This window comes from Euphorbia lathyris, chromosome 9 (genome assembly GCF_963576675.1).
Source record: "Euphorbia lathyris chromosome 9, ddEupLath1.1, whole genome shotgun sequence".
NCBI lineage: Eukaryota > Viridiplantae > Streptophyta > Magnoliopsida > Malpighiales > Euphorbiaceae > Euphorbia > Euphorbia lathyris.
In genome coordinates this window covers 12587738-12600137 of record NC_088918.1, presented here as the reverse complement: position 1 = coordinate 12600137, position 12400 = coordinate 12587738, and the positions used below count along the sequence as shown (strand labels likewise).

Sequence of the window (12400 nt, the reverse complement as noted above, 5' to 3'; positions counted from 1 at the left end):
CAGAAGAAGAATTTCAATCATGAACGATCGAATTCAGTTTTCAATGGGAAAGTAAAGGCATCTTAATCCAAACTAACCAGAATTATGAAATGAAGGTCTCAGATGTGCATTTGAGCGACTATCGCTTCTCTTTCATTATATAGTGGGAATTCCTCTTCTATCATCTCAATACACTAAATCAGGAGACAATGGAAACTGCGAGCGATGGGAACATCTCCTCTTGGTACTCTGATCACGTTGAGAATAATTTAATCTAATCTGATAGTTTGAGATGTAATAAGGGTTTTAGATTTATTTAAGTGATATTTTTGTGTGAGTAATATTGGAGGAAAGCAAGTAATGAAGAGATTGATTGCAGAATAAAAAAGCATGAAAATTTCATTACTCTCTTCTTGTGTTCAAACATTAAGCAGAAGAGGCAGAGCCAGAGCCAGAAAAGTGGAAGACAACAAGATAGAATCCAGGCTCATCCACATAGTGAGTTAGTTGGAAAGAATTATGAGCAGCAATGTTGAGCAGGCTCGTTTTATCAGGCAATTCAGAAACAATAACATCTTCGTATTCTTTCCTTTGCTGCTCTAATACTTCTCTTCCTTCTGCCTGGCTAATCACCACTCTTCCACCTATTATTATTATTAGTCAATTCAGACACACAAAAATTTGCATTCATAATACCAATTTGACAAACAATGGCATACCTTTCTTCAAGCAATGTTTTGCAAGTTTCCCAAACACCTCATCCAGTTCAAAGGGAAAAGCTGGCACAAAATATATAAATACAATATCCAAAAGACCCCATTTTTTTGGCAGGTCATTCACATCTCCTTGCCAACATTTTACTTTCTCATATTTTTCCTTTAAGCAAGCTAATATAAAAAGGTGAATCATGAACAACCAGCAAAAGACTGCAAGCAAGGTGATTTTCAACCAACTCATCTACAAATTCTTCTGACCCAATTGAAACCATAACCTTTGAACTCTCTTCAATCTTCCTAGCACAAATTATTCGACTCATCTTTTTCTTATGCTCTTCTCTGGATTTTAAGTCATTGAAATCTAGAAATGACCAATCTTTTTCAACAAAATCTTCAAATGCTATTAAGGATTCGTCATTAGGAGCAACTGATGACTGGTGACAGTGTAAGCTGGATGAAAATGAAGGAGAACCAGAACGAGAAGAGAAGAATGGAACATGATGACAGATTCTACTAGTGGAAGGTTGTAAATGATGATGAGGTTGAGGAATGGGAGAACAAGGCAATAAGATTGAATTCATTGTCCTACCTAGTAGATGTAAAACTGATTAAGATGAGCAGTCTTGGCTAATTCCTGTCAAAAGTTCAAGACTAATTCCATTACTTAATAGGAAAGACCAGAATCAAAACATCAATTTTATATGTCTAACATATGATTTAGCAGGTATTTGAACCCTTCACCTTAAAAAAAACAATGTGAAGAAAGACTAAAACTGCAAAACCAAATCAATCCTATGCCCAAAAATAATAAAAATAGAAACCGAGAACGAATCCAGTGAAAAGGAAGTAAAACCCTAAACTGAATTTAGAAAAACATACACACAACTTGAAATTAATAAAAAGAAACCCAAAACAGAATTTAGAAAAACATACACACAACTTGAAATTAATGAAACTTGGTAGCGAACACTATCACGATTGATGCTTTAAAACTAATTCGATTTTAAACCTCTTTTCAAGGGCTAAAGTGAAGCAGAAGCAAAGAAATTGCAAGAAAAGACGAGTAACAGGGATAGAAGAGAAAAGAAGCTCACCTCCGCCTGACACTCCCAACACTCCACAATATCGGATCAATACAATCTGCTTTCAGATATAAATTTCTAAATTTAGAAGACAGAGTCGATGAATTACAGGTAGAAAGAAAAATATCAGTTGAGTCGATCAAGACCAGTGATGAAGACCAAGAGTCCATGAATTACGGAAAGAGTTAATATACAGCAAGAGTGCCGAGTTGATGAAGACGATCTCGATGTTCAATGGCGAATAAAAAGTGGAAACCGGGAGAATAAGTTAACAGGTTAAATATCTGGAAAATCTTTACAATAAATTGAATGGTTTAGATTAAGCATAATCGCAATGAAAGGCAGATCCAACAAAGTAATTTTTACTTTGTTTTTCAACACAGTGAGGATAGCCTACACCTTAAACTTATTACTGCAAAAAAAATATTAAATTTATTAACTAAATTTTATTTTACATTAGTACTCCTTATATTATGTAAATATTTAACGATCTCAGAAATAAAATAAAATTAGTATTGTTACCGCATGTTATGCGGATTGATTAAAGTTTTGTACAAAAGTTTAACATATTAATATTTTTTAATTATATATCATTTAACATATAATGATAATAATTTTTTGTTTTAAAATAATTTAAATTTACAAAAGAAATTGTTTTAAAAAATAACCTTTGACTCCCGAATCCTCGTTGGTCCTTTTGACATAACATTTTCGCCCGCCATCTTATGATACAATCAAATCAAAGCAAAGCAAAAGTGCCTTGCATCTCCGTCTCTGTATCTTGTGTTTATCCTTGTTGTTGAAAATTACTATGAGTATTTTTTTTCGGTAAATTACACTCATGGCCACTGAACTATATCCATTTTCACATTGTGACCACTGAACTTTAATTCTTCCCGGTATGGCCATTGAACTTTATACTTTGTTACACCGGTGGCCACTATCACTGTTGACCAGCCTTTTTCAACTGTTGACTCTCATTTTAACCGGTTGTCTCTCTCCTTTCACTCTTCTAAAACCTAAAATTACCATTTTACCCTTCTTTTCTTTCGCTTTCTCTTTCTCTATCTAGAGATAAGAAAAAGGTAAATGGACACTTATAGCCATAGCGGGGGAAGACCTCCAAGAACATCACCAAGTACACCAGTTTTGCTCTAAGGACCAACTTCAACTCCAACAAAGACCAAATTCATCCCTGGAACTTCCCCGCAAACAATAGTGGGAGATGGAGACATAGATGGATCTCACAATTTTGATTTTATCAAACATGTTGATGGATCTCAAACCAGAGTGAGTAATGGCATGGGTTCTAAGACCGATCTGAGCTAAATTAGCCTTAGTTTCTGAGCCATGGCTAGACACTAAATGAGCAGCTGTAATTGTCACCATTGTAGTACCTCTATGGCTTAATGATGTCATCAAATTAAACAAAGAGACAAAATAAGCGATCATAAAAATTAAACAGGAAGAACGAGATAATCAAGAGTGAGTCTGAAACAACAATAACAACAACATTAATTAACAAATCATGCTTCAAATTCAATAGGATGAATGTTTAGTTTCGTGGAGATTGAAATCCATTACGTTCTCAGATTAATTCTAGTCTTTCCGAAAAAGCATATGGTTTTTTATTTAAGTTGTTTTTGTAGAAATTTTTCATTTTTATGTATCTATTTGAAGTGGTAATGATACCTAATATGTTCTTTATAACTTTCTTATTGATCATCTCTGTTATAATATATTACAAAATTGTATTACTAGAGAGATAAAGGATAGCTAGAGATATGTACTTTTTAGAGAGAGAATTGATTTATGAAGATGGAGAAGGATGAGAAGAAATAGAAGGGTAAAATTGGTATAAAATATTTCAGAAAGAGGAAAGGAGAGATAACAGGTTAAAAAGGTGAGTTAAAGGTCACAAAAGGTTGGTCAACGGTGACAGTGGCTGCCGGTTTAACAAAGTGTAAAGTTTAATGGACATACTGGGACGAATTGAAGTTTAGTGGACACAATGTGAAAATGGGTATAATTCAGTGGCCATGGGTGTAATTTATCCTATTTTTTTCCTTCCTCTGATCACATGCCCAACCGATTCAATCTCATATGAGGTAAGCCTGTCAAAGATAGGCTATGTCGATGTATAATTTTTGGTTCTTCAAAAGAAAAATTAACGACAGATTTAATGTGTGTATAGTGATTGTATTGAAAGTAATATTTTTTATTAGTTATATTATAAAGTAAAGTAATAAGTAGCTAATATTTTAATCTATTAGAAAAACGGAACATAAGTATAACTCGGAGCTTCTCCACCTTATTGACCCAACCAATGCGAGAAGAACCAAACGAAACTTGTTCACTCGAAGCTTCTCCACCTTATTGACTCAACCAATGCGAGAAGAACCAAACGAAACTTGTTCAATGTGGCTTGACTAATGACATTCATTTGGCTTCCTCCGTCGACTATCACCTCACATTTATTCTCGAGAACTAAACATTGAGTTATAAATAATTGATGTTGTGGATCATGCTCTTCTTCACTAGATATTAGTACCCTCGTCAACAAATACACAAATCACTCATCTCCATCATCATCACCTGCATAGGTATCTTCATTTTGGCACCACTCAACATTCTCTGACTGATGGGTGTCGAAACCATCAAAAATAATATCGACTTTTCCTTAACAAAATAATTAGTAGACAGAGCAAGTAGAGGTCGAACTCAAGCGAATATTACTGACTCAAAAACAATTATGACTTGATAAGTAAGCAAAGTAAATTAACAGGGGGTTTTGATTTGTAAGACTTAACCAATTGTAAATAGAACTCAGATCAAATAAGCAAGAGTAAATATGATTTTATAAACGATGTTTGGAGAAATCCGATCAAGGGGTTCACAGGTAGGTAATTCACTCAATATCGATCATTGACGGATAAAATATACTTTTATACACATACTATATCGGTTTGTAGTATCTTTCCTTAATATTAAACTGATCAAGCATGGCAAATAACTAGTTCCTAACCAATAAATAATCCATCCTCAGCTGTCAAGATTCAATCTATTGACAGCCTTATGGATTAGAAGAACCCGACCTTAGCCAACCGACACTCAACGTCGACGATTCAAAAACTAAATTTCTTGTTCATTCGACTCAAATAAATCTAATTACTTTTGTATTAATGTCACGTGAAAGACAATCTTAGGTTATCAAATCTAAATGTATTCTTTCAAATACAAAACTAGCTTAATTTATATTGTCGATTGCTACCATGATTGGTTCACTCAGGTGAACTCTAACTTTACCAATTCAGCCGTATGAAATCCAATTCAAAGAAATGTTGAGAACTTTAACCTAATTGAAAGAAATAGAACTCAAACCGATGGATCAAATGATGACTCTGTTTTATTAGAAATAACGTTGGCTTTAAATAGCCATGCAAAATATTATCCAATCTTAACAGAAAAGATATAGCAGCCTACTTAGCAAAAATAAAGGAACGTAAATAATAAAATTAAAAAACAACTCAATATCCCTAAAGACTAGGTCTTTATCCAACAGACTTCTAACTGAACTCAATTCCTTCATTCCTTCTCTTAAACTAAGTGCTGAAAAAGCCATTAGTTTACATTAGAAATTTCACGTACTCCTAGAAAATGTCACAGCCTTTGAAAAACTTCAAGCTTCAATGGTTTTGTCATTATGTCTGCTACCTGACCTTGACTCATATAATAAGCTAATTCAATTGCACCCTCCTTTGCAAGATTCTGTAAGAAGTGGTACCTTACATCAATATGTTTGCTGCAACCATGCATAACTGGGTTTTTAGATAGTTTGATGGTTGAACTATTGCCACACATTATAGTAGCACAACCTTCATCAGAATGCCCCAGCGCCTTTAAAATTCTTTTCATCCAGATTCCTTGACAGGCACAATTGGTTGCTTCTTTGAACACCATGAAACAACACTTGAATTTATTAAAAACACGTAACCAGATGTACTCTTTCTGTCTTCCATATCTCCAGCATAATCACTATTTGTGAATGCTAATAGCTTGCCATCTCCTCCTCTTTTATAATGAATTCAATAGTTTGTTGTCCCTTTTAAGTACTAAATTGCTCTCTTAGCTGCTCGTAGATGTAACTCTATTGGTTTAGCCATATATTGACTTATGAGACATGTAACAAACATCATGTCAGGCCGTGTAGCAGTAAGATACATTAAGTTGCCCAACAGCTGCTTATAATATGTCTCATCAATATTGGTTTAGCCATATATCGACTTTTGAAACCTGGAATTGTTGGACTACCCACTGAATTGCTTTCCATCATACCAAACCTTTTCAAAACTTCTAATGCATATATTCTTTTGGCATATAGAAATACCATCAGGTTTTTGTAGAACCTCAATCCCAAGAAAAAACCTCATTATCCCTAAATCAGACATGCCAAACTCTCTTAATATAGAGCATTTAAATTCTGACATCATCACTTCATCATTACCAGTAAAAATTAAATCATCAACATAAACACTTACAATGACAAATTTTCCCTCCCTGCTTCGCTTTGTGAATAGTGTTTGCTCACTATCGCACTTTGAAAAACCTTCTGCAATGAAATGTGTTTCAATCCGACTAAACCAAGCTCGTGGAGCTTGTTTTAATCCATATAGGGCTTTGTGTAGCTTGTAAACTATGTGCTCTTTATCATTTTTTCATATCCTCTTGGATGTTCCACATAGACTTCTTCACTTAGTGCGCCATGAAGAAAAGTCGACTTAACATCTAACTGAAAATTTGTCCAATTCTTCTGTGCTGCAAGAGCAATAATCATCCTTACGGTATCCATTATTGCCATTGGTGCAAAAACTTCTATATAATCCACTCCATATTTCTGAAAATATCCCTTCACAACCAAACGACCCTTGTATTTATCGATTTGTCCATGCTCATTGTATTTGGTTTTAAAAACCCACTTTAGCCCTATTTTCTTAGCTCCAGTTGGTAACTCAGTGAGAGTCCATGTTTGATTTTTTTCGATGGAATTGATTTCATTCTTCATGGCCAATCTCCAATTTTCACTCTTCACATCTTCCTCAAAGTAATATGGATCAACAGACATTTCAAGTGCCATATGAACTTCATCCTCGCTTAAATCTTCACCACTAACATAATCCTCCATCCACACAAGAGGTTGCCTCTCACGTGATGGTCTCAACTCCCTCACTCTCCCTTCACTCTCATTAGGGTCATCTTCCTCTTCACTCACACCCCCATCACTAACATTATTTTCTTCATTCTCATTTTCACCATTTTCTCTCACCCCATTTTCATAATTTTCACTCACCTCTTCATCATTCTCACCATTACTATCACTCCATTCTAAATCAATAGCCATTGATTTTTTATAATTTACATCCGAATCCCAATCCATCTCTTCTTCAAAAATTACATCTCTACTAAAAAAACTCTCTTAGCTATAAGATCGAATAGCTTATAACCTTTTGATTCCTCATTTATTCCCAAGAGTACACAAGCAATGCTTCAGTTGTTAAGTTTGGTCCTCCTTTCTGCTGGAACATGAGCATGTGCAATGCAGCCAGAGACCTGAAAATGATATACTGATGGTTTCACTCCACTCCAAGCCTCTTATGGTGTAACATTTTTTACCGTCAATGTAGGGCACCTGTTTAGGACATAAATAGTCCACTTCACTGCTTTTGGCCAAAAACTTTTGGGAATTTTCTTGGCTGATAGCATAGAACGAACCATGTTCATTACGGTTTTATTCTTTCGTTCAACGACTCCATTCTGCTACGGAGTGTAAGCGGTCGTCAACTGCCTTTTGATTCCAATTTGTTGGCAAAAATCATTAAATTCATTTGAATTGAATTCTCCCCCTCTATCGATGCGAAGACATTTAATAAACAGTCCTGTTTCTTTCTCAACCACAGTCTTAAAGCATTTAAAATAATTAAAAGCTTCTGACTTTTCTACCAACAAGTATACCCATGCTTTTTCTACTAAAATCATCAATAAATAACAAAAGATACCTCTTATTGCTATTAGATGCTGGAGTGATCGGACCAAAAATATCAGCATGAATAAGGTCCAATTTTTGACTTGCTCTCCATGTACTCTTTTGTGGAATAGGATCACGGTGTTGCTTCCATTGATGCAATCAGTGCATGTTTCATTTGAAAGAGATAGTTGAGGCAGTCCATGTACCATGTTTTTACACAACAAAGTGTTCAAACCCTGGTAGCTTAGATGGCCATACCTCTGATGCCATAGATGAGATAAAATTTGAGTACTGGAGTGAAGACAATGATCAGATTGCATTTGCGATTGAGCTTGAGATTGAGGCAATAAGACAAACATCCGATTAGAGTTCATTGTAGTTAAAATTATCAACCCCTTCTCAGGATGAAATATCTTACATATCCCTTCCTTGATCAAAATAGTCAGGCCTCTTTCTTGCATTTGCCCTATGCTCAAGAGATTATTTTTTAAGTCTGGTATAAAATATACATCAACAACAACATGTATGACACCATTCAGCAGTAGCTCCACACTTCCTTTTCCAAGCACATCCATTTTCATGTTGTTTCCTAACTTTACAGAATGATGAAATGTTTCATCGAGTTCATTGAATAGAGTTCGATTACCAAACATGTGATTTGAACACCTTGAATCAAGGAACCATGCATATTCCCTTTTGCTTTTATACTCCTCCACGTAAGACATCAAAAGTATTTCTTCTTCCTCAGCAAATTCTGTATAATTTGCTTCTTTATTTCTACTTGAACATTCATATTCAAAATGTCCAAGTTGGTGACAACGGTAACACTCCACAATTGCTTTGTTGAAATTAGCTCGACCTCTCCCTTTTCCTCTTCCTCGGTATGTACCTCGACCGCGACCTCTTCCTCATGTGTTTGATGTCACTTTTAAAGCCCGTTCCTCATCATTGCTTCTCTGGAATTTTTGTTCATGTACAATGAATGAGATTTTTAACTCATCAATAGTAAGAGTATTGATGTCCTGTGACTCCTCAATAGAACAAACGATATAGTTAAACCTCTCAGTTAGATAGCATAGATTTGTTTCTACCACTTTGACATCCTACATCTCCTCTCCATAAATCCGCATCTTGTTGGCCACAGTCATGACCCTAGAGAAATACTCCATCACCTTTGCACCAGTTTCATGTCAAGAGTTTCGAACTCTCTGTGGAGAGCTTGAAGATGTGATCTTTTGACCATTGCATTTCCTTCAAATTTCGTTTTCATGGCATCCTATATGTCTTTAGTAGTATCCTTCTTCAGAATAGTGTCAAGGACAGCTTGATCGATCGCCTAGAAGAGACAATTTTTCACTTTCAGATCCTTCAACTTCATTTCATCATTTTTCTTTCGTTGTGCTTCTATTTGCACTAAATCACTTGCTGGCTCAGTATATCCAAACTCCACCAGCCCCCAAAACTCTTTAGATTGCAAGAAATTTTCCATCAGCATACTCCAATGGTCATAATGACCATCAAAATAAGGAATGGTCGACTGAACAAAACTCCATTCTATAGTCATAATGAAAGACTGATGTTTTGATTAATTTAGCCTAGTGTTGGCTCTGATACCAAATGTTGAGAACTTTAACCTAATTGAAAGAAATAGAACTCAAACAGATGGATCAAATGATGACTCTGTTTTATTAGAAATAATGATGGCTTTAAATAGCCATACAAAATATTATCCAATCTTAACAGAAAAGATATAGCGGCCTACTTAGCAAAAATAAAGGAACGTAAATAATAAAATTCAAAAACAACTCAATATCCCTAAAGACTAGGTCTTTATCCAACAGACTTCTAACTGAACTCAATTCTTTCAAGAACAACCTGCAGTTATAATTCAAAGAACGAACAATTAATTGAGAATAAATCCATATAACACAAAACAATAAGTTTAATAAGAAGAATTAAAGCACAATAGTTTCACGATAATGAAGAAAAACCTCCTTTGAATTAACCCTTAACCGAATATAGAAGTTTAGCTATGAATAGCCATGGAGAACAACATCTTTTTGATTCAAAAAGGGAATAGAAATAAGAACTAAAAGCTAAACCTAAACCGATTGAAAACTGGTAGCCCTAAATGTAAAGTTATATGTTTAAATAACAATAATCTCTTTCTAAAAGATAGTTAAGGATAATTAGTAAATAATAGAATTTCAATCACATTAGAATTCTTCATAATCTGCCATATCTTCTAATTTCGTGCATACCTTATCATCTATTGTTGTCCATGTTCATTCTTGATAGAATAGGAAAAGAGTATTAGACAAACGATTACTTCTGTTTTAAGAATGTTAGATTCTTAAGAAAATAATCTGTCTATCTTAAGAATGTTAGAACATTCTCTTTGGAAAATCAGAAAAACAAAAAACAAAAACTAATGTCTTAAGAATGTTAGACAAACGATTACGTCTGTCTTAATAATGTTAGATGTGATTAACCAAAAACAAAACGAACACAGAAAAATATACGAATAATAAAACAAGAAATTAAAAGAAAAACGTTAGACAAATCTGAGGCATGTATTAGCAGTTTCCTTAAGACAGATGTCGTCGCTATTGACGATCGTCTCCCAGGATACAACAGATTACGCAAACGAACTCAAATCGTGTGTAGGCTCGTTATCACCGGAGTAGGAAAACAAGAACAATATGAACAAACAAAAAGTTTTTTCAACAACTTCAACAACTGATATTTCAATAACTTTTTTCAATCACTTATGAATTTGACAATCCATTCTATATAAATAGAACTCCAAAGGATATGTATTTTCACGAATGAATATGACTGTACACGGACAGACATGACTGTTCACGTACAGACACAATTGTTCACGAAGGACACGACTGTTCATGAAAGGAGGTGTTTGTTGGTATTTAAATTAATGTATAATTTTATTCAATTTTTTTGCAACAAAGAGTCATTGTCAATTCAGAAATCTGCAATCCTGAATCCTTAGTCTTGAGCAAGACTAGCTCCGATTCAGAAAAATCCACCAACTCAGCTCCAAATCACGATCCAACTCCAATTTATCCAAAAATAGGCCCAAATCAGCCCCTTTTACTCACCAAGGCCCTGTAGAGGTAAAGATACCAAAACAAGCAATAAAACTCATGATAACAATCAAACTAGCTAACAAATAAGCATAAGAAGTGGGTATTTTATCGCTGAAATAGACACTTATCACCGACTCATCATCATAATGGAATCAGTCTTCATCATCTTCATAAGTATCCTTGTGTTGATTCGAATCTTCCGAAGCTCATCCTCGTCATTATAGAAGTCATCTTCATCATCCTCGTAAGTAGCCTCGTGTTAATTCCACTCAATATTCTGAAGCTCATCCTCGTCATTATAGAACCCATCTTCATCATCTTCGTAAGTAGCCTCATGTTAATTCCACTCAATATTCCAAAGCTCATCCTTATTATGATAGAACCCATCTTCATCATCTTCATAGTTGACCTCGTGTTGGTTTCGCTCAAGATTCTGAAACTCATCCTCATTATGGTAAATTCCATCATTTTCATTATAATCATATTCATTTGCATCATGATGAAATTCACCATCATCAAATAGTTCATTCTCGGAATCATTCTCTCTCTTCACCATTCCTGAACTCACTCTCATCATAGTCAAGTTCATCATTTCTTTCTAGCTCATTCTCGGGTTGGTTCTCCTCTTTATCAATCTCCTATTCGAGTTCATCTTCTTCATGATCATATTCAAATTCGTTACCCTCGTCGTCAATAACCCATTATTTCCCATTACCTCTCGCTTCCATCCATTCCTCCTTATAGTTTAAGTCAATTACTTCATTTACTAAGTTGTCCGACTCAAATGACATGCTACATCCCAACATGGTTGAACCACCAACATCTCTCCCATCACCATAGCCATCAACCTCCACTCATAAAATGATTTCATCATTCTCCTCAAAGAGATTGTCAAGTCCAAAATCACTATCAACTTCTTCAAGATTAAATCTATCACCTTCCTTAAGTATACAAGTGAAAGTTTGCCTAAAGGGCAGTTCATCAAACACATAGTATGCACTCTTTTCAACTTGAGCTTCCTTAATGTTCCTACCTACTAAGATTCATTCCTCCTTATTTATACATGAGTTGAAATCTTCATTCACAATTTCATTATCAACAAGATCACAATGAGAATCTAAATCACCATCCACATCACAAACATCCAACTTTTCACTAGTAATTTGATTACCCATAACTCCAACATGAGAAATTGAAAGTGTAGCCATTATCCCTTGAATGTGTAGTGAAGGAAAGATTAGTGAAGATTCTTTAGAAGGCAACATTAGGTCTTCTTCATTTCTTCTACATTAAGCTCTATGGCATCGTCGCCGGATTCTTCGGGTTCCTTCTTTGTAATCTTTCCATATTTTCATGTTCCATGTTTTCTCTCGTCTTTCTCACAGACTCACCAAGCTCAAACTCCGTCTCTCTGATTTTGGCTTGCCATTCTTCAAGGCTCTTGGCTACAAATTCCTTTAATTCTTGTGATAAACTCGTATGAACCATTACCGA

At 34.8% G+C, this 12400-nt stretch overlaps 1 pseudogene; it reads right to left on the bottom strand.

The window, feature by feature from the left end:
* Positions 1 to 405: 405 nt before the first annotated feature.
* On the bottom strand, positions 406 to 1276 carry LOC136207253 (uncharacterized; annotated as a pseudogene).
* Positions 1277 to 12400: the final 11124 nt, after the last annotated feature.